Raw genomic sequence first — 21,171 nt, 5'->3', positions numbered from 1 at the left:
TGTGATCCTGAAGTTAATCTAGACAAGCTTCCTGGAGAAGGTGGGATAGCCAGCTGTTCAAAAGAGGCAAGTCACATCGCTTGGCTGATGGGGAGCAAACCGGTAAGGGAGGCTCAGGATGCTGCCTTGTGCCAGTGCAGCGGGAGGAAGGGGTGTGATGTCAGTGTACACCTAATCCACACTTACTGCACATCTTGAATGCATCTGCCCTGCTCAGGCCCCAAATAAGGCACTGTTCTTTTCTAAGGGGGTGCCTCAAGGATTCACAGACTAATGGGGGTAGGGACAAGTGTGTGACAGGTCATTTTAACTCAAACCAACAAAAAGAAAATGATTTCATAGAAAAAGGGGCTGGGATAAAATATGTCTATTTATATTTATTGGAGGGATGAGGAAAGGCTTTGTTTCTGTTGGAAGGATGAGGAAAAGCCTCTTCTAGAGGGGCATTTCACCTAAGCTAATAATAGGATTTACAGGCAGGGAGGCAGGGGTTATGGAAGTAGAGAAAGGAGGTGATAATTTGTTCTTGGAACTCTCTTTGGGTGAAGCATGGCCATTTGTGTTTGAGAATGGGTACCGTTTTACCAGGATAATGGGACTCTCTTTGGGTGAAGCATGGCCATTTGTGTTTGAGAATGGGTACCGTTTTACCAGGATAATGGGACTCTCTTTGGGTGAAGCATGGCCATTTGTGTTTGAGGATGGGTACCGTTTTACCAGGATAATGGGACTCTCTTTGGGTGAAGCATGGCCATTTGTGTTTGAGGATGGGTACTGTTTTACCAGGATAATGGGACTCTCTTTGGGTGAAGCATGGCCATTTGTGTTTGAGAATGGGTACTGTTTTACCAGGATAATGGGACTCTCTTTGGGTGAAGCATGGCCGTTTGTGTTTGAGGATGGGTACCGTTTTACCAGGATAATGGGACTCTCTTTGGGTGAAGCATGGCCGTTTGTGTTTGAGGATGGGTACCGTTTTACCAGGATAATGGGACTCTCTTTGGGTGAAGCATGGCTGTTTGTGTTTGAGGATGGGTACCGTTTTACCAGGATAATGGGACTCTCTTTGGGTGAAGCATGGCCGTTTGTGTTTGAGAATGGGTACCGTTTTACCAGGATAATGGGACTCTCTTTGGGTGAAGCATGGCCATTTGTGTTTGAGGATGGGTACCGTTTTACCAGGATAATGAACTAAAGGGAAACCGTAGAATTGATGGGAGTTTGTTTCTTCATTTTCATATCCTACAACCACCCTCTGAGGGTCTCAACACTGTTGTAGGCACAAAGGAGCCAGCATATGGGTGCGTGTGTCAGGGTTTTCTGTAAGACATGGTGGGTGGAAGTAGAGCTCTTGCCCTCCCCATCTCCTCCAGCCAGAGCTACACCATTTTCATCTGTCTTCCTGTTTTTCTGTGTAAGGTTTAACTTGCAGAGTGGAGTCCGTGACTAAAGAGAGTTGCTGTAGGGGACATTGTGGTGATGGTTCTTGGGCCTTTCTGCTGGGACCTCCTCGTCGCCATGCTCCCATTGCACAGACAATTGGCAACTTCTATTCCCTGTGATCCCCTCACCACCTTGACCCTCACACCATGGAGATGTCACAGGCCCACGATGATCCTCACTGCTTGCTGTCCTCAGAGACTTATCAGGCTTATTTAGACTCAGACTTATTTAGAGGCTGTGACCACTTTTCCCTACTGATTTTGTGATGCGTGGGTCATATATCCTTAGGATTTTGTCCACTAATAGTTGAGTTTTATCCTCCCAGGTGTTCACATTATTCTAACAAAGGAGAAGAAAAGTGTGTTTCTTACAAACAGGAAAGTGGAAAAGTACATATGTCTGGCTTGTACTCAGACCTGTGGAATCTGCTTTAGGATTCAATAGCGTATTCATTGTTTGATTGGTTCCTTGGTTCATTCAATAGACATTTGAGCCATTTCTAGTGCCAGGCACTGTACTAGGTGCTGGGGAAATTTATAATATAGTAGGAATAAAAGAGTTGGCTCTTCTTCATGGCCAGACTCAGGAATCCTTAACTCTGTAACTCCAGATCTGTGCTGTGAGTTAGAAATTCTTTGTCTAAGATTATAGCCTTTCTCAGTAGCCATAGCCCATCTCAGCTCAATTAAACCCACACTTCCCCATCCCCTTACTCTTTTTAGCCACTAATAGATTCAACATTTTTGATAGTTTGTAGTAATAGGACTTGCTTTTGACACTCCAGCCATGTCTGGAATGGTGAATTTAAAGGGGACATTGATAAGTCATTTCTACCCCCCATTGCCAAAGGCAGATCAGGCCATCACTGCCTTTCCCTTAGGGCGCAGATGCTAGGTGTGTAAATAGTCATCTGGAGATGCTGTTAAAATGCAGATTCTGAGATGACAGGGTCTGACATCTGCACTTCTAGCAGTTTCCCAGGTGATGGCCAAGGTGCTGGTCCACAGACCACACTTTTAGTAGCGAGGATGTCAGTGTTTATAGGACCCTTCTAATAGGTCTCCCTGCCTCCAGTCTGCCCCTCCTGCTACCCCAAAGTCCATTTCCACATATCCAAAGAGGGGGAATTTTTGTAATAAAAGTCTGTGTGTCTCCTGTGCTAAAAATGCTTGGCGAGCTCTCCCTTGCTACTAGAACTGAGCTCAGGCTCTATTGTTATTAACAGGGCCCTCCAGAGCCTGCCCCCTTTTACTCCAGGTCACTCATCATAGAAAGAATCTTTCAGTGATTTGTTCAGCAGCTCTTATTGAATACTTGCAGTTGTTGTACGCACTGTGCAAAATATGGGGTAGGGGCAGTAAGGGACTACGACAGGCACCATTCCTGCTCACTTGGAGGTTACCATCTGGTAGGGGACACAGAAATAGGTAACCAAGCAAATAAATATGTAATTTCAAATTTTAGTAAGCGCTACAAAGCACAGTTCTGAGACAGAGGTTGGAGAGAGACTTGCTTTATAGGGGATGGTGATCTGGGAAGCTGTCTCTGCGGGGGTGTCCTTTAAACTGAGAGTGGAGGAGTAGAATGTTCCAGATAGAGAAAATAGCATGGGCCAGTGCAGTAAGGCAATGTGAGGTGTTTGAAGAACCGTGAGGATGCCCCTGTAGAGAGACACGAGATGAGGAAGAGAGGGAGGATATCGAAGCCGTCTAAGCAGGGACACTTAGCCAGCCTGGAAGATGAGAAGATGATCTGGCAATTCCAGGCTTGAGGGATACTCGGTATTGTAATTGCCTTAAGAATGTGAGATCCCAGAGGCAGAGACCTTTTGTAGTGGCTGCTCAGGCATGGGGTGCAGTACATAGTGGCTGCTCAGAAAACATCATTACCAAGAGAGGAGCCAAAAAAGAGTCTAGCTGAGAAGGAATGGGGAGATTCCAGTACACATAACTCAACTTGGATTTGAGTTAATGGGGTGGAGAGAGCTTTGCAATAGAAAAAAACAAGCCATCCCTATCCTGGGCCAAACTGCTTAGCTGAAAACCCAACCTGGGGCTCTGGCAGAGACTTAGCAGCTCCTTGCAATGTTTCTCTCTTTGTGAAGATCCTGTTTGTGGTGTTCAAATTATTCCTTCCAGCTCTGGAGCAAACTGATCCTCAGCCTGAGACTGGAGATGAGCCATGAGATGTCTGAGTGCTCAGGACCGTTTGGGCAAGTGGCGTATTGTACATCAAACCCCGGTACAAACCTGCTCACTGACCTCCGTCTCTCATTCACAGAAGGAGCTTAAAATGCCAGCTCCCTGTGAACCTTGAGCTGCAAAGAGCAGTGGTAACCTGTCAGAATGGCTGAAATGCTGTCAGTTGCCCAGAGAATAGCTCTGGAAATGTTCGCTGGTCAAAGCCTCCTGGTAGTTTGGGCAGGAAAGTTGACTTTTTGGATATGGGAAGGCTGCCTGCTTACAGGTACTTAATAGCTTGCTTGAGAGTCAGGATTAGGATTGAGGAGACCCCTTTGCAATGACTCCTTATTCTTCATAAGAGGAGCGGCATGTACATACTGCTGGGCCTGGCCCTTAGACCTTCCCAAACAGCATCCTGATGTTCCTTTGGTGTCTTTAAGTTCCTGAACCAGCCTGACCAACTTCTCAGTTTCCCAGACCTGCTGAACCCTTTTCCTGGGGTGGAAGAAGATGTCTAGAGCCCTCTTACCAAAGGTTATAGTATTCTTCTCCCATATTCCATATAGGATATACCGAAGCTCCAAAAGACAAGGATAGTGGAAGTTTCACACCCATGGTCTCCTGCCTGGGTATCTGTGATCTATTCACTTCTATTGGATGTTAAAGGGAAAAGAGTGGTGGGAGGGGCACTGCAGCAGTGGGAAATGGCATGGGTGTTTATTCTTGGCATTAGTGTGCTGGTCTTCTGTCTTATGTGAACATATAGAAGTTTGTGTTTTCTCTTTCTTAACGTAGTGGGGCAAATATTACTTAATCCGAAGCTGTGTATTGATTAGTGAAGACTTCTGAAGCAGAGGACAATTCTAGACCCCTGTCTCTGAGACTTCCTTCCAAGAGGGCTATTTCAGTCTGGTTGGATTGACTACTGGAGTGTTTTAGACATTGATCCTAAATACATGGCCACTTATTTATGGAGGTTCAAAAAGATGATTTAGTCTCCCAGACAAAGCTGTTGGAGACCACCAGTAGATGCAGATGCTCAATTAATAAGAGTGAATTAGTTAACTGTAAAGGAGCAAATGACTTCCCATCCCATGGAGTTAGAACTTTTTTGGATCATTGGTGTCAGGAAACAAAGGACAGATGAAACCATGATGCATGTGTAGCTGGAGGTGATTCAATGTCATTAAGTCAAAAACCATAAAAATTAGTTTTGGCAAAAATATATTACTGCCCCTGTCCCATCATCACCAGGGAAACCCACACTCCATAATACATAGTCACACTTCTCCAGGTGAATTGTTTACTCCTTCAAGACGGGTTCCACGGCTGTGGGAGCATCACTGGCACAGCTGGAGGAAGAAACCTGAGCATCTTCCTGTCCTTGATGCTGGTATCTGTCCTTGCATTTCATCAAATGAGCTTTCCTTCTGCTTCTGGGTCCCCAGTAGTCAGAGGTTCCTAGAAGTGGGGGATGCATTGAGGAGTCTTTGTCTGCAGCAGGCCTCTTCTGTTGCCGTGATACCAGGGACACCACTCAGAGCTGTGTGACTCCCCCAGGATCAAAGATAAAGTACACAGGAAGGCACAGAGTCTTGAGATGAAGGGATATGAGATGTTACATGGCAATAAATGTTTATTCAGACGCTATAAAGCATAATCCATAAAAGATAAGGTACAGAAGGGCACTACAGGGAATTGACAAATGGAAGGCCAACAGTGCAGCTGCTTTGAGAGTGTGATATAGACTCTGACCCTCACTTGGCTTCCAGGATCACCCTAGTAATTTCTTAACTACTCTTGATACTACATTTTTATGGCAAGGAAGACTGAAGTAAATTTCTGAATTTATTGAATTCAGAAATTCAATAAATATGTATTGAGTTCTTTTCTCCTCTGTACCATACACTGTGTTAAATACTAGGGATATGGCAAAAGACAAAATAGACAAAGCCCCAGTTTTCACGGAACTTACAAGGAAGATAGACAAATTGAAAAGCAGTCTCCTTTCATTAGAATAGATGTTTAGATAAGGGACATTTGGGAAGCTGCAGGAACACAGAGCAAGGCCACTTCAACCAGTTTGGATGTAGAAGGAGTCTTCTTTGGGCAAGCGATAGTTCAGGTGAGATCTTAAGACTGGAAAAGTCAACTAGAGTAAGAGCTGGGGGCACAGGAGCTCATTCAGTCAGGGAGGAGGGGGTCGAAGAGGTGAGAGAAAGCATGGCACCTTGAAGGAGCTGGTGACTGTCAGTGTGGCCAGGTCTCATGTGAGGTGGGGAAACGGGTTCACTAGCTATAGAAATGAGGCTAGAAAAGTCACCAAGGGCCACATTTTGCAGGGGCCACATGAAGGGGTTTGGACTTTACCTGAAGAGTATTGGGGAACCTACCAAAGGCTTATATTTTTGAGTATTCTTACAGTGGCTGCAGGGTGGGCATGGTTGGGGCAGGATTGGAGGCAGGGTGACTATGAGAAGCCTCCTGGAATCATCTAGGCCTGGTGTGAGGGAGGCCTGGATTTGCAGAGAAGGTACAGGGATGGATAGAAAACCATCTAAAAAGGTATTTAGGAAGCTATAGCTGGTCTTAGCAACTATTTGAATTTCAGATATAGAGTCATTACAGCTCTGAGCCCGGGAGGACTTTACCTTCTTCATCTTAGCAGGACTTGCAAGGTCCTCTTGCCTGCAGCTTTGTGGTTTTGTCCTGGACCATCTGGGAGCCCAGCACTTCTGGAATCCTTTCCTTTCTTTTCTGTTATCAGCATAGAAAGAGTAAAGCTTGCTGGGGGCCTGATTGCCAGCTTTTAATTCTGTCTGCTGGAAGAGAAGCACTGATGCTGCTGACTGGACCCTGGGTAGCCCAGGCTTCACCCAGGTGGGCAGTCCCAGGCTTTCTCTCTCTGGGGGAGAGAGCTGCTTTAGAAAATGGGAGGAGATCTGGTGAGGAACTGGGCTCCTGGGAGCTCAGAAAGGAGCAGAGGAGGAGGTCGCTACTGCTCCAGGTCCTGGCCGTGGTTGGGGTGGGGAGGGGTTCTAATTGTCAGGCCTCCTTTGATAGGACTGTATGGACTTCTCTCATCTGGGCCCACCTGACTGAAGCTCAGATGTCAGGGCTGACTGTTCACTTCCCAGCACTGGGCCTTGTCTTTGAGGAGAGGGCTCACCATGCACCCACCACCACTGTGAATCTTGAGAGCCAGCACCGTTCTCTGGCATCAGCTTGGCTGTTGGTAACTGGCGACCAGGCAGGCAAACACCCGTTTGCTGTCACTCCCCTCTCCCTGACATTCTCTTCCTTAATTGCTGTTAAACAATTAGCAAATGGCTCATTTATGTCTTGACACAGAAGAGAGATGCAGAGTTAAGAGCTGTTGTGGAGGAAAATGTTTCTCTTCCCTTCTGCCTGCGCACGTGAGGGAGTGGAGAGAGCACTTGCTTTACAGGGTTGGCATTTCTTTCAGCATATTGTCGCTGCAGATTATATTATTTTTTTCAGAGGCATCTTAATAGTTTCCAACAATTGCTACCTTGTAAAGGTCATGTTTGAAGTTCTTGGCAAGTGGAGTCTGTATTGGCCCACATTTCCTAACAACAGGCTATTCTCAGGGTTGGAGCAAATCAGGGGTGTGGATGTGTAAGACTTCTCAAGATGGCTTTAAGCTCAGCATGACTTCTTTGTTTCCCACAGGCTTTTATGACCTTGTGACCATGTCAGGCATAGGAGGTTTTTATGTGTGGCTACTTTTCTTTTACGCAGAGTTGAGACTGTTGGTGTTTTCAGGAGTGTTTTTTCTGCTCCCACCAGACCTGTGGGTTGAAAATTGGCTTTACTTGCAAATGGCTTATTGGTGATGGCCTTGCTTCTGAATAAGCAGAAAATAAAATTATTGGAAACTGAAGGCAAAAGATTGCACTTGCACATGTTGTGCATCGACAGGCTGGAACACAATGGCAATAGCAATGGCGTTAAGGATGAGAGAAGCAGCAGCTGCAATTAGGCAAGTCACTGGGTGTTCCCATCTGTGCAGCACTGAGGGGAGATGAGAAGTTAAAATTCTGATTTCATCTATGTCTACTCTTGGGTGGGAAAAAGAGACTTGTGCAGATAGACCGCAGTGGACACCAACAGTCCAATAAGGCAGTGGTCCCCAACCTTTTTGGCACATGGACCAGTTTCCTAGAAGACATTTCCCCCCCTGGGCCATGGCAGGGGATAGTTTGGGGATGATTCAAACATATTACATTTATTGTGTACTTTATTTCTATTATTATTGTATTGTAATACACAATGTTGTATAATTATTTTGTTGTAATGAAATTAATTATACAACTCACCATAATGTAACATCAGCAGAAGCCCTGAACTTGTTTTCCTGCAACTAGATGGTCCCATCTGGGGTGATGGGAGATAGTGACAGATCGCCAGGCATTAGATTTTTATAAAGAGCATGCAACCTAGATCCCTTGCATGTGCAGCTCACAGTAGGGTTCTCACTCCTATGAGAATCTAATGCTGCCGCTGATGTGACAGGAGGCGGAGCTCAGGCAGTAATGCTCGCTTGTCCACTGCTTATTTCCTGCTGTGGGCCGGTTCCTAGCAGACCACAGACCAGTCGCAGTCCATGGTCTTGGGGATGGGGACCCTGCAATAAGGCATTTGGTGTAGATTTTATTATTTTGAGTTTGTTTGTATTAGTCCATTATCTCACTGCTATAAAGAAATACCTGAGACTGGGTAATTTATTTTTTAAAAAGAGGTTTAATTGACTTATGGTTCTGAAGGCTGTACAGGCTTCTGCTTCTGGGGAGGCCTCAGGAAATTTATAATCATGGTGGAAGGTGAAGTGGAAGCAGGCCCTCTTTATGGCAGGAGCAGGAGGAAGAGAGAGCGATGAGGAAGATGCCACACACTTTTGAACAACCAGATCTCCTGAGAACTCTTACCATGAAAACAGCACCAAAGTAGGGATCAACCCCCATGGTCCAATCACCTCCCACCAGCCCCACCTCCAACACTGGGGATTACAATTCAACATGAGATTTGGGTGGGGACACAGATCCAGACCATATCACTGTTGCTTAGAAAAAGCCAACAAATGAAGTGGTATGTGTTTGGAGACGTACTCAGTGGCATCTAACCAACTCCATGCGATTTTGCTTTATACATTCAACAATTTGAGGGTTGGGGACAAACACTCAGTGTCAGATGCCTCAATTTTGCCTTTTCCACTCAGTCCTTACTCATTTTCAACCTTTTTTCCTCAGCCAAATATCATTTAATAAAAAGAGCTAGTTTACATGATGTGAAAATCCTCAACTGTTAGTTTAAATAGAGTTCATGCCCTAGTTTTGTTAGAATCATCCTCTTTTCTGATTTTCAGGGCTTTTGGAAGGAGCACTTTGAAATGATAGTTAAAATATTAATGGTGCATTAGGATATAGGTTGTAGCTGCCATAACAAAAACCCAAATGAAACAGAGGCTTATAATTGGATTACATTTTAGCTCTTGCTCCTGTAAACATTTACCAAGGTAAGCAGCCCAAGGCTGATGTGCAGCCTCCAGACTGGCGACGACCAGGATCTTTTTAGCCTGCTGTCATTCTCAGTAATTGGAGTTGTTGAGCTTCTGTCTCTGGGTCCAGGATGGCTGCTACATCCAGCCAGTAGGATGGAGGAAAAGAAAGGGGGCACAATTGCAAAGCCACCAGTGTTACTTCTGTTTACATCCCACTTGCTAGAATTTAATCATAAGTCCACTGCAAGCTTCAAGGGAGGCTGGGGAATGTCATTTTTATTATAGGCAACAATGTATCCAGCCAAAATAGGAAAGTTACATTTTTAAAAGAAGGACAAAACCGGGCATGGTGGCTCATACTTGTAAACCCAGCACTTGGGGAGGCCAAGGTGGGTGGATAACCTGAGGTCAGGAATTTGAGTCTACTCAACATGGTGCAACTCTGTCTCTACTAAAAGTACAAAAGATAAGCCGGGCGTGGTAGTGGACGCCTGTAATCTCAGCTACTCGGGAGGCTGAGGCAGGAGAATCTCTTGAACCCGGGAGGCAGAGGTTGCAGTGAGCAGAGATCACGCTATTGCGCTATAGCCTGGGCAACAGAGCAAGATTCTGTCAAAAAAAAAAAAAAAAAAAAAAGGAGAACAGAGTAGATATCCAGCAGTCACTACCACAGTGATATTTAAATAATAATAACAATAACAACAGAAAAATAGTAATTATTGAGCATATTAAGTACTATCACATTGTGCTAAGTGCTACAGTATTCTTTATTTTATTTTCTGTATTATTTGATCTAGCTCTCACAGTAAACCTATAAGGTAGGTACTATTGTCAGTCCTAAATTGAAAATGAGAAAACTGAATCTATACAACTTTTTTTGAGGTCAATATGGCTAGTAAGTAGCAGAGTAGATATTTGAACCCTGGTCTGTCTGACTCAAGAGCCACCATTTTTACTTCCACAAGTGAAAAACCATCTGAAAAGTAATGTAAAATACTAGTTGTAATATCAGAATGCTTTTGATTTTAATGACAGAAACATGACTCAACCCAAAAAAGGACACTTACTGGCATAAAAGACTAGAAAGCATATTGGGGTAGCCAGGCCTTAGAGAAAGAAGGAAACTTTCAGTGTTGCCACCACTCTGTTTCTTTTCATCTCTCATCTTTGTTTGCTTCTACTTGTATTTATTCTGCAAAGAGGCTTTCTTCCCTCAGCAGAGAATAGGGATTTTCATAGCCCCAGATTCACTTGCTCCCAGCCTAGAAACACCAAATAAATTTACTTATGTTTTAACCCTGGCAAAAGATTCCAACTAGCTCATTTTGAATCATGTGTTCTTCCCTTAATTAAATATTATATCCAGGCTGATATGGCCCTGTAGTTGGCCTACTCTGGTCACATGAACCTCTTCATCCCAACATTCGCTGTGAATAAGAGTTAAGATTTTTTTCAGCAGAAGAAGTGGGAGGAAAAGAGTTTATACTGCATGAATTAAATTTAATAAGTAGTGTACCACCCAATCACCTTTTTAAATATTAACTATGTTAGCCTCATTAAATGCCTGAGCCGGATGACCCTGGTTTGAGCTGGTAAGAATGTATTAAGGCATATTGTGTTTCTAGGAATGACAGGCATAGAGGGACATGCAAGGCAAGTTTTTATCCCAGACATGATTTTTAGTTGAAGAGAAAGTTCATCTACGGGAACGTGATCTAGTGTCATTTTAATTCAGGATGCTTTTAAACCATTTGGCCTAATGTTTTAATACTTTCTTCTGATCATGGGACACATCTGTCCTCAGTTCTCCCAGCATTTATTTCTTCTTAGAACGTGCCAAGATAACACAGTCTTTTTGGCTCCTGAAGATAAACTTTCAGGCAAAATGGTTATCGTGACATTTTCAGAAAGCACAGATGTTCAGACATCGTCCATTGTGAAAATACATCCACGGAATTTACACAGACTACTTAAGCATGCAGATTAGTCATGAAGTTAGAGCAGAAGGAAGCAATTCAACTAATTATTGTACCACTTATTTCTATGTTCTATATGCAAACATGCATTTAACCAAGATTTGAAGAATAAGTTTTCGTTTCTTCTTCTCAAATGCCCTGAGTAGAATGCCATGTAATGCATTCTACTCATTAGTTAGTGCTTTTGTTAAAAACACATTAGGAAGAATACCTTCTTGTTGTCAGTTCTGTTGAATGCACAATTAAGCCATTTGATAAAGCAATTACCTGAACACAAAGATGCTTGGCCTCACTTCATCAGGAGATGAAATTAAGGATTAGGTAAAATTGCACAGCGCACAATATCTCTGCCTACCAATCCTTTAAAAGACAGAAAGGTCCCTGGCCAGAATGAATAGACACAGTGCTATAAGCCTAATTAAATCATTGCAAACAACTTTAATTAAGTTCATGGTCATGTCGCTTTTGTTTTTCTTTAAAAGAGACAAACAAAATATTCCCTTGCTGACATTCTGCTCAAATGAGTATGGTTACACTTCTTCACATTTTCCAAGAGAACATTTCAGTGCCAGGATATAGGTCGTGCTCAGAGAAGCTGATCTTACTTTGTAAGCCCTAGGCTGGGGCCTGTGTGTTATATGAGGGAATTAAGGAATATTAACTGGGTTGAAACTTACCATGAGTTGTTGCCATAATTGCATATTGAAGGAAATGTCTTTAACGATGCTCTTATTTTTACCAAAGCAATTTTTTTGTTTCCCTTTTGCAAACAAATGAAACATTTGGGAATCTTTGTATACCATGAACAGAACAGAAATGCTTCTTCCTTTGGACAATGGTGTCCTTCTTGAGCTGCTAGGTTCTGTCCAGGAAGGTTCTCAGAACAGCAAACCTCCAGTAGTAGGAAGGGCCCTGTGTACAAAAGAGTGAGTTTTCCCCAGTTCTCATCCAAAGGCAGTAAGGACAGCTTTTGAATCCAAAGCTCCCCAAAGTCAGGCTGTACAACAGCAGGCAGGCAAGAAACTTGGGTGCTATAGGCACCTGGTGACCCCAAACAGTTTGGTCAGATTGAGCTCATTAGAAGTATTTCTTTGCTTTCTCTTCTCCAGCAGAGAGACCAAAAGATGATATGTATCAGTGAGGGTGGGGTGCCCCAAAGGTGGCTCTGATCAAGATTCACTACATCACGCACGTTGTCTTCTACCATTTTCCGCTGGAAGCTGTCTAGGCCAGCCACCTGGCTTCTCTTTATAGGAAACCAATGCACAACCCAACTGCCAGGTACCAAACGAGGGACGAGGAGAGGTGGGATAGAGAGAATGCATCAATTGTTTTTGGCAATTTAATGCACTATGATGATCCCTCACCCACATCTAGCCCTACAAAAAAGGAGGAACCATTTTCCTGGGATTTTAACTGTAAGGCTTAGCCTAAGCACCATCTCCTCAGTGAACCCTCCTGAGCCCTTCATGCCAAATTAGACCATTTCTTTCATGTAAACTTTAACAACACTCCATATATACTTCTGTTGGAGCACTGATTCCATCACATTGGAAACGTTGTACATGTGGGGAAATCCAGCTGTATGATGGACTAGAGACCCTGAAAACTCTCTGATACTGAACTCCTAGTTATAATGCAGACATTATTTTAATAATTGAGCTTGCAAGGTGTAAGGGAAATCCCTGGTTGTAGGGAGACAGGAGCACTGAAACCTAGACAGAATCCTGACCACGACTCTGGTGGGTGGGGAGGTAGAGAAACTACCTCAAGAGGTTTTGAAGCAACAGCTGCATGCTCCAGTGCAACAGTATGCAGCTGTTGCTCCCACACCTCTTGATTAGCTTGACTGGCTCCTTTCCATTCACTGGAGACAATGCCTTAAGTCCTAACATAGTGAGAAGTTGGAGCTGAAACCACAAACATAAATCCAAATCCTTCAGTGGATTCACCCTGAGTTAAAGGGTGGGAGATTTTATATATATAATCATCTACATAATATATAGATTATATAGATTATATATAGATTATATATTATATGTTATATATAATATATAGGATATGTTATATATATGATATATATTATATATCAATGTATATATTTATATACCATTGTGTATATATACTATATATAATGGTGTATATATGATATATATAGTATAACATTTGGTATACTATATATTATATATGCACACATATACACACACATACACATACATACACACATGTACATATATATACATATGTGTGTGTATATTTATATACACACACACCTATTTTTAAAAAATCTGCCTGTTAGTAAAACGGCAAAAGAACACTTGCCAGTTTCAGCTTGGACTCTGGTTAGAGAGAGAAAAGATCCCTGGTGAAACTTCTGTAACAGAGAACTTGCATTCACTCAGGGCAAAGGTGTTACACAAAACATTTAAAGACACGTATAGGAGCCAGACATAAACCAATCAGAAAAATTAGTGACAAAAACTGCAATTACTTGTGCCCCAACCTCATATGTCCATTATACCTCAATAGAGCTGTTTAAAAAGTATATATATTAAAACTGAAACCTGTGGAGTGTGCCCAGAGATCAGCACATTCTTCCAGTCACCACGTTTGTTTCTGTGTTTCTCATTTCTGATGCTGGTGTCCTCCATCATTTAGTAAGATCCTGCTTTGTTCTCTCATCTAGGCTGAGGAATGTCAGAAAATGGAGGTGACACTTTTCAAATGTTTTTCCAGTGAAAAATTGAAAGATAAAAAAGGTGTGGGCACCCTGAACACTCAATCACTCTGGACTCTCCTTTCCCGAAGAAAGTCTGTGCTTGAAGCATGTCCTGGATTTTACCATCCCTTTGGGAACAAAGCCTGGCTCTCATTTGTTGGTGTTGCCCTTCTTCCCCGCCTTTGAGAAGAGGTCTTGGGGGCTGAGCAGCAGCTGGAGGAGTCAACCAGGTTGCAGAGTAGGTCTCCTGAGGTGGCCCATGGAGCCTGTGGAGCCAGTGGCATTTCAGAGAAAGTCTGCTTTGGTGGGAGGAACAGTTCAGACTCATGGTATAGCAAGAATAAACTATGCAAAGTTTCTAAGTATCTGGGAGACAAGAATTGATGGTCAGTGCAGGTGAGGGAAGAGCAATGTGTTTGACATGGCCTCTGAGACTGACGTGACAAACTTTCAGCCAGGTAGGTAGGTGATGGGAACAAGGGAGGTTGTACCTGTGAAGGTTATGGGTTGGGAGAGGCCACTTTGTCTTCTGACTGCAGGTGTTCGGGCTCCATCCACCGATTCCATGCTCAGACCTTTAGTCCACAGAGTTGGTTGAGGCCACAGACTTTTCTGGCACCTGCTTTGGGATCCTCTTCCGGGGTGGTCCCTTTAAAGTCATCTAACACACCCACCCTTTGCCAGGCCCCTGCTAGGCGAACTGGTCCTGTGTCCAGGTTGCTGCCTGGTTCTGAGGAAGTCACATATGTAAATGTAGATGGTTTCACAGGTCAGCCAGGTGAGGGGAGTGCTGGAAGTAGAGCAAGGGTGAGGTACTGTGGGGGGAAAGAGGAGGGCTGGGTGTAGCAGTGTCAGGGTTCAGAGCTTGTCCTTGTCTTGTTAGATATGTGATCTTGAGCAAATTACCTAATCTTCCTATGGTCCAGTTTCCTTGTCCATGAAATGGACATAATAATACTTGTCTGGAAGGGTTTTTGTGAGAATTGAGTTATTACATATTAAATTCATCTAACAGTATCTGTCATTGATAAGCCATTTATTAGTACTCATGTATTATTAATTACCCCCTCTCCAAGGAAGTCTGAAGGATCTTTTGTAGCACACCAGTCCTCCCCCTAGCTCTATTGACCCAGCTTTTACATTGCACCTTCCATTTGCTTCAGAAAGCCTTCTCTGCCTTCTGCTCTCAGGTAGGTGGGATTGCACCATGTTCTGCCTGATGGTGGTGGTAATGGCAGCAGCCACCTCTGGTTGAGGGCAGACTCTTTAGCAGGCACTGGCTGGGGCCAGGCTTTTCTTACTTATTATTGATCCTGTGGCAGCACCCAACGTGGCAGATGCAGTGGTAGTCGGGTCCGTTTTTGTACATTTTGCCAACATGTAGTGAGCATTAGGCCTCAGCAGGTTCGGGTTAGTTTTCGTTAGTGAAATCGGAAGAATCTTACATAGACTGTGAGGCTCCAATAGGAAGTGAATAAAAGCCTGCCCAGCATTGCAAGGGGGAATGTTTTTGCATACTCAGTTGTTCTCCTGGCTCTCTATGACATCCCCTTATTCCCATTCCACCATATATCCATTTGTCCAATGCTTGCTCAGCTCCTCTGACATGCTCAGTCTGTGTACAGGATGCTGAGGCAGATGAATTGAGCTGGTTGCATTTGCTAGGGCCTGGGAATGGTTATTTGGGCTTTGCTGGAATTTCTAAGCCACGACTCACATCTCTCTCAGACAGGGTTGTGTTGGAAGACTAAGTGACCAATAACTTTGGTTGCTGGGATGACCATTCCTGTACTGGAACCTTCTCAGGTCTGCCAAATGTGCAAGGGAGTCAGAAAACTGGGCTTAAAACTGCTTCTGCTGGGCAAGGCTCCCTCCCTAATAAATTAAGCAAAAGCAGCTCCTCTATTCACAAGGCCAGAGACCAGGGTCTGCTCCTCAGTGGCCAGCTTCACCTCCCTTGACCTGGGCATCATACTCCAGCTCCTCCATGTGTGTAAGTAGGTGTGATTTACATGAACACTAGTACTGATACTGCACTACTGTCTGCTGTGTGCCACCTGCCATACTGTGCACATAACATGACGTTACATGCCAGTCTCGAAAGATGGGTGCTACTGCAAAACCTCTTCTTCAGATAACACAGAGAGGGAGACTCAGTTATTAATGCTCCTGTGCTCCCTTGGCCCGTAGGTGGAGGAGCCAGGCTTCAACACATCACCCTGACTCATAGAGTCCAGACAGCCAAGCATCCTCCACACTACAAAAGCCACTATGACAGAACGACACCAATTCACACTAACCTGGGAGGGGTTGGATTCAGTTAACAATGGCAAGAAGACTGGATTTTAAATGTATTTACATAATTTTTAAAACATTTTTAAAAAAATACTATGACTACAGACTTCGGGTCTGTTAATACTGCCTTGGCAAATGAGCGCAAACGATGACTTGGGTTGGCTCATCGATTTCTTGGATACAACTCTGTGCTATGATGATTTATTTTCAAGTATGACAAGCAGCCTCTTTTCCTGAGTAGTTGAGATGTTCCTATTGCGGTTGTGCCTGCATTAATTTCTCCCTTTGAGTGGACCCTTTCTTTCCTAAACTCCTGATTTTATGATCCCAAGCCTAGCCCAGGATGGCATTTCACTGAGCAGAGGGGTCTGAGTGTTGGGGGGTGAGGTGGAGGATTTGGCTCCATAGACCATAACTGACCCCATTGGTGCTGCCTCTCTGCATGGTACCATCTCCCAAGTACCTCACTCAGAAGTGGTTGTCATGGAAACCTGTTTTTTTTTCTTTTTTGTCTTGGGGAGGGTCACTGTTTTATTACAGCTACCTGGAAAGAGTGGAGTGCCCAGCTACAGCAGATGAGTATAGCATACTGCTGAGCAATTTCAGGGACGGCTGCAGCAGTATGCTATTCTTGGGGGGCTGAGGATGGGGTGGACCACATGGTACCTCTCAGGGAAGCCGCTGTGTATACCACCCCATTATCGTATCCTATAAACAAAGCGCTTCTGTCACTCTCCTTTGGTGCTGTCAATCTCCCGAAATCTATTCTCCTTGATGACCCCACCCCATCAATGAGGGAGGCTCCCTCCTTCCCCCTGCCCACTCACCCATCGACCCAGATTCTTCTGTGCTACTAGAAGCTGGTGCTCTGGGGAGGGAATGAGGGTTCCTGAGGTTACTTGGTTTTCACAGCTCACAGGTTTTCTTGATTGCATGTTTTGTAGATCCACATTTTTATCCCTGTAGCTGTCAATTTTTTGACCTGCTATTTCAGTCACTCAAAACAGTATTACTTTATTGCTTTGGAATTTCTAGGACTTTTTTCCTTCCTAAGGTTTCCATTAACCTAGGGATAATACTGGCTAATGATAAGAATGGAGAACCACAGCTGGCTTTACTGAGCTTGCCAGCCTGGCTGTCATAGGAGTAGTGCTGGTGGGCCAACGTGCAGTGTGTACTCTGTGCCAGGTTCTACTCTGGGAGTTTGCTGCTCACCATTATATCTGGTCCTTACAGCCACCTGGGGATGCACAATTCTGTTTTCATTTTTACAGAAGAGGTAACCAATACTCACAAAAAGGTTGCTCCTTGCCTAAGATAACACAGCCATAAATGACAGAAGTGGAATCTCAACCTAGACTTAGCTGAACCCAAACAGTTTTGGTCTTTGGTTAATACAGGCATACATCATTTTATTGCACATTCTTTTATTGTGCTTTGCAGATACTGGTTTTTTTTTTTTTTTTTTTTTTTTTTAACAAATTGGAGGTTTGTGGCAGCCCCACATTAAACAAGTCTGTTGGTACTAGTTATTCAACAATGTGTGCTCACTTCATGTCCCTGTGTCATACTTTGGTAATTCTCACAATATTTCAAACTTTACAAATTATTATTATATTTGTTATGGTGATCTGGGATTACTGCTTGCTGATGTTATTGAAATTGTTTGGGGGCATCATAAACCACTCCAATACAAGATGATGAAATTAATTGATAAACGTGGTATGTGTTCTGACTGCTCCACTAACCAGCCTTTCCCTTGTCTCCCTCCCTCTCCATGGGCATCCCTATTCCTTATGACACAACAGTATTGAAATTAAGCTAATTAATAACACTGTAGTGACCTCTAAGTGTTCAGGTGAAAGGAAGAGTGACATGACTCTCACTTTAAATCAAAAGTTAGAAATGATCGTGCTTAGCGACAAAGGCATATTGAAAGCTGAGATGGGCCAGAGCCAGGCCTCTTGTGCCAAGCCAAGTTGTAAGTGCAAATGAAAAGTTCTTGGAGGAAATTAAAAGTGTTACTCCAGTGAACATCTCAGTGATAACAGAGGAGACAGCCTTATTGCTGGTATGGATAAAGTTTGAGGGGTCTGGATAGAAGGCAAATCAGCCACAACATTCTCTTAAGCCACAACCTAATCCAAAATTATCTCACCAATTCTATGAAGGCTAAAAGAAGTGAGGAAGTTGCAGAAGAAAAGTTTGATGCTAGCAGAGGTTGGTTTATGAGGTTTAAGAGAAGAAACTGTTTCCATAACAGAAAAGTGCAAGATGAAGCAGCAAGTGCTGATGTAGAAGCTGCAGCAAGCTATCTAGAGGATCTAGTCAAGAGAATGTATGAAGGTAGCTACACTAAACAACAAATTTTCAATATATATGAAACGTATCTCCTATTAGATGGTATCTAATTAGGTACCTATTAGAAGAAGATACCATCTAGGACTTGCATAGCCAAAGAGGAGAAGTCAATGCCTGGCTTCAAAACATAGGCTGACTTTTTTATTAGGGGCGAATGCAGCTGGTGACTTTAAGTTGAAGCCATTGCTCATTTGCCATTTCCCAAATCCTAGGACCCTTAAGATGTAAGCTAAATCTACTCTGCCCATGCTCTACAAATGGAACAACAAAGCCTAGAGGACAGCACATCCGTTTACTTCATCGTTTATAGAATATTTTAAGCCCATTGTTGAGATAGCTACTGTGCAGAAAAAAAGATTCCTTTCAAAATATTATCACTCATTAACAATGTACGGAGTCACCCAAGAGTTCTGATGGAGATGTACAAGGAGATTAATGTGTTTAATGCCTGCTAACATAATATCTACTCTGCAGCCAAAATTATTAAGGGCTAATTTTTTTACTTTCAATTCGTATTATTTAAGAAATATATTTCATGGCTGGGCACAGTGGCTCACACCTGTAATCCCAGCACTTTGGGAGGCCGAGGTGGGCGGATCACAAGGTCAGGAGATCAAGAGCATCCTGGCTACCACGATGAAACCCCACCTCTATTAAAAAACAGAAAAAATTAGCCGGGCATGGTGGTGGGTGCCTGTAGTCTCAGCCACTTGGGAGGCTGAGGCAGGAGAATGGTGTGAACCTGGGAGGCGGAGCTTGCAGCGAGCCAAGATCCCAAGATCGTGCCATTGCACTCCAGCCTGGGCGACAGAGCAAGACTCTGTCTCAAAAAAAAAAAAGAAAAAGAAATACATTTCATAAGGCTGTAGCTACCATAGATAGTAGTTCCTCTCTCTGATGGATCTGGGCAAAGCAAATTGAAAACTTTCTGGAAAGGGTTCACAGTCTAGACACCATTAACATTTGTGATTCATGGGAGGAGGTCAAAATATCAACATTGACAGAAGTTTGAGAGGAGTTGATTCCAACCCTCATGGATGACTTTGAGGGGTTCAAGACTTCAGTGGAGGAAGTAATTGCGGATGTAAGTAGACATAACAAGACAACTGAAATTAGAAGTGGAGCCTCAAGATGTAACTGAATTGCTGCAATCTCAGTATAAAACTTGAGCAGATAAGGACTTGCCTCTTATGGATGAGGAAGGAAAGTCATTTCTACAGATGGAATCTCCTCATGGTGAAGATGCTGTGAGCATTGTTGAAATGACAACAAAAGATTTAGAATATTCTGTGAACTTAGTTGATAAAGCAGTGACAGAGTTTGAGAGGACTAACTCTAGTTTTTAAAGAAGCTTTACTTTGGGTAAAATGCTATCAAGTAGCATCACATGCTACAGAGAAATTTTTGTGAAAGGAAGAGTCCATCAATGCAGCAAACTTTATTGTCTTATTTTCAGGAATTATAGCCACCTTAATCTTCAACAGCCATCACCCTTATCAGTCAGCAGTCATCAATATCAGGGCAAGACCCTCCACCAGCAAAAAGATCATGACTTGCTGAAGGCTCAGGTGATGGTTAGCATTTTTTAGTAGTAAAGTATTTTTAAATCAAGGCGTGTACATTATTTTTAGACCTAATGCTATTGCATACTTAATAGACTGTGTTATAGTGTTAACATAACTTTTATAGGTACCAGGAAGCCAAAAAGTTTGAGTAAATCACTTTATTGTAATATTTGCTTCATTGTGGTTGTCTGGAACTGAACCCACAATACTTCTGAGGTTTGCCTGTACTTGAATTTTATAAAGTATTAAACTCTCCTGGTTTAATAGTGGCGAATAGGAATAGCATGGTGCATATGTAGAGTAGATTTTGAGTGGGCTACTTGAACAATCCACCCTGATGTCTGGTTGGCATCTCACATTCAATGTGTCCAAAATAGAGCTCCTGATTCTCCTTGGTCCCCAGTGTTTCCCCCAATCTGCTAATGACTCTATTCTGTATCCAGTGACTCAGGTCAAAAACTCTGGAGTCATCTTTGACTATTCATTTTCTCTCATTTTCTTCAACCAATCCTTAGCAAGCCTTGTCTTCTCCTCTAAACTATATCCTGATTTTGCCCACTTAACACCGTTGCTACTCCTTAAACACTGGTGAGAGCCCCAGGGACATTTCATGGTCTCATTACTGGTTTCTTTTCCATCAGTGTTTGCCTGTAGTCTATTCTTCACAGAGCAGCTGAGTGATCATTGAAACAGCCTATTCTTTTCCCCTCACTTACAAGTGGTGTCCTCACCCTGCTCCCTCAGGTTCTCTATGATCTGACCTCTGTCTTACCATGTTTTTCTCTCCATGACTCCGCTGCAGTCACTTCGGTGGCTTTTCTGCCTCCAGTGTGCTGAGCTCATTTCATGTCAGCATTTTGAACATCCCGTTCCCTCTGCCTGCATGCTATTTCCATAGACTGTCATGGGACTGGCTCCTTCTCCTCATCCCCATCTTAGCTGGAAGGTTATCTCCTCAGAGAGACCCTCTCTGACCACCACACAACAGAGCTGTCTTCCCCTCAGTTACTTTCTAGCCTACTGCTCTGCTTTCTTCATACCAATTACTTGCATCTGAAATCTCTTATTTCACTTGCTACTCAAGACTGTATGCTCCATAAAGGCAGGG

The 21,171-nt window shown here is 43.4% G+C and overlaps 1 protein-coding gene across 1 annotated transcript in view; it reads left to right on the top strand.

The window, feature by feature from the left end:
• Positions 1–21,171, top strand: part of SPOCK1 (SPARC (osteonectin), cwcv and kazal like domains proteoglycan 1) — a 520,870-nt gene that overhangs the window by 389,160 nt on the left and 110,539 nt on the right. The window lies entirely within an intron of this gene.

The sequence above is a fragment of the Macaca fascicularis genome, chromosome 6, assembly GCF_037993035.2.
Source record: "Macaca fascicularis isolate 582-1 chromosome 6, T2T-MFA8v1.1".
NCBI classification, from domain to species: Eukaryota; Metazoa; Chordata; class Mammalia; order Primates; family Cercopithecidae; genus Macaca; species Macaca fascicularis.
Note: the sequence above shows the minus strand (reverse complement) of the source record. Positions and strands in the feature narration are given on the sequence as shown.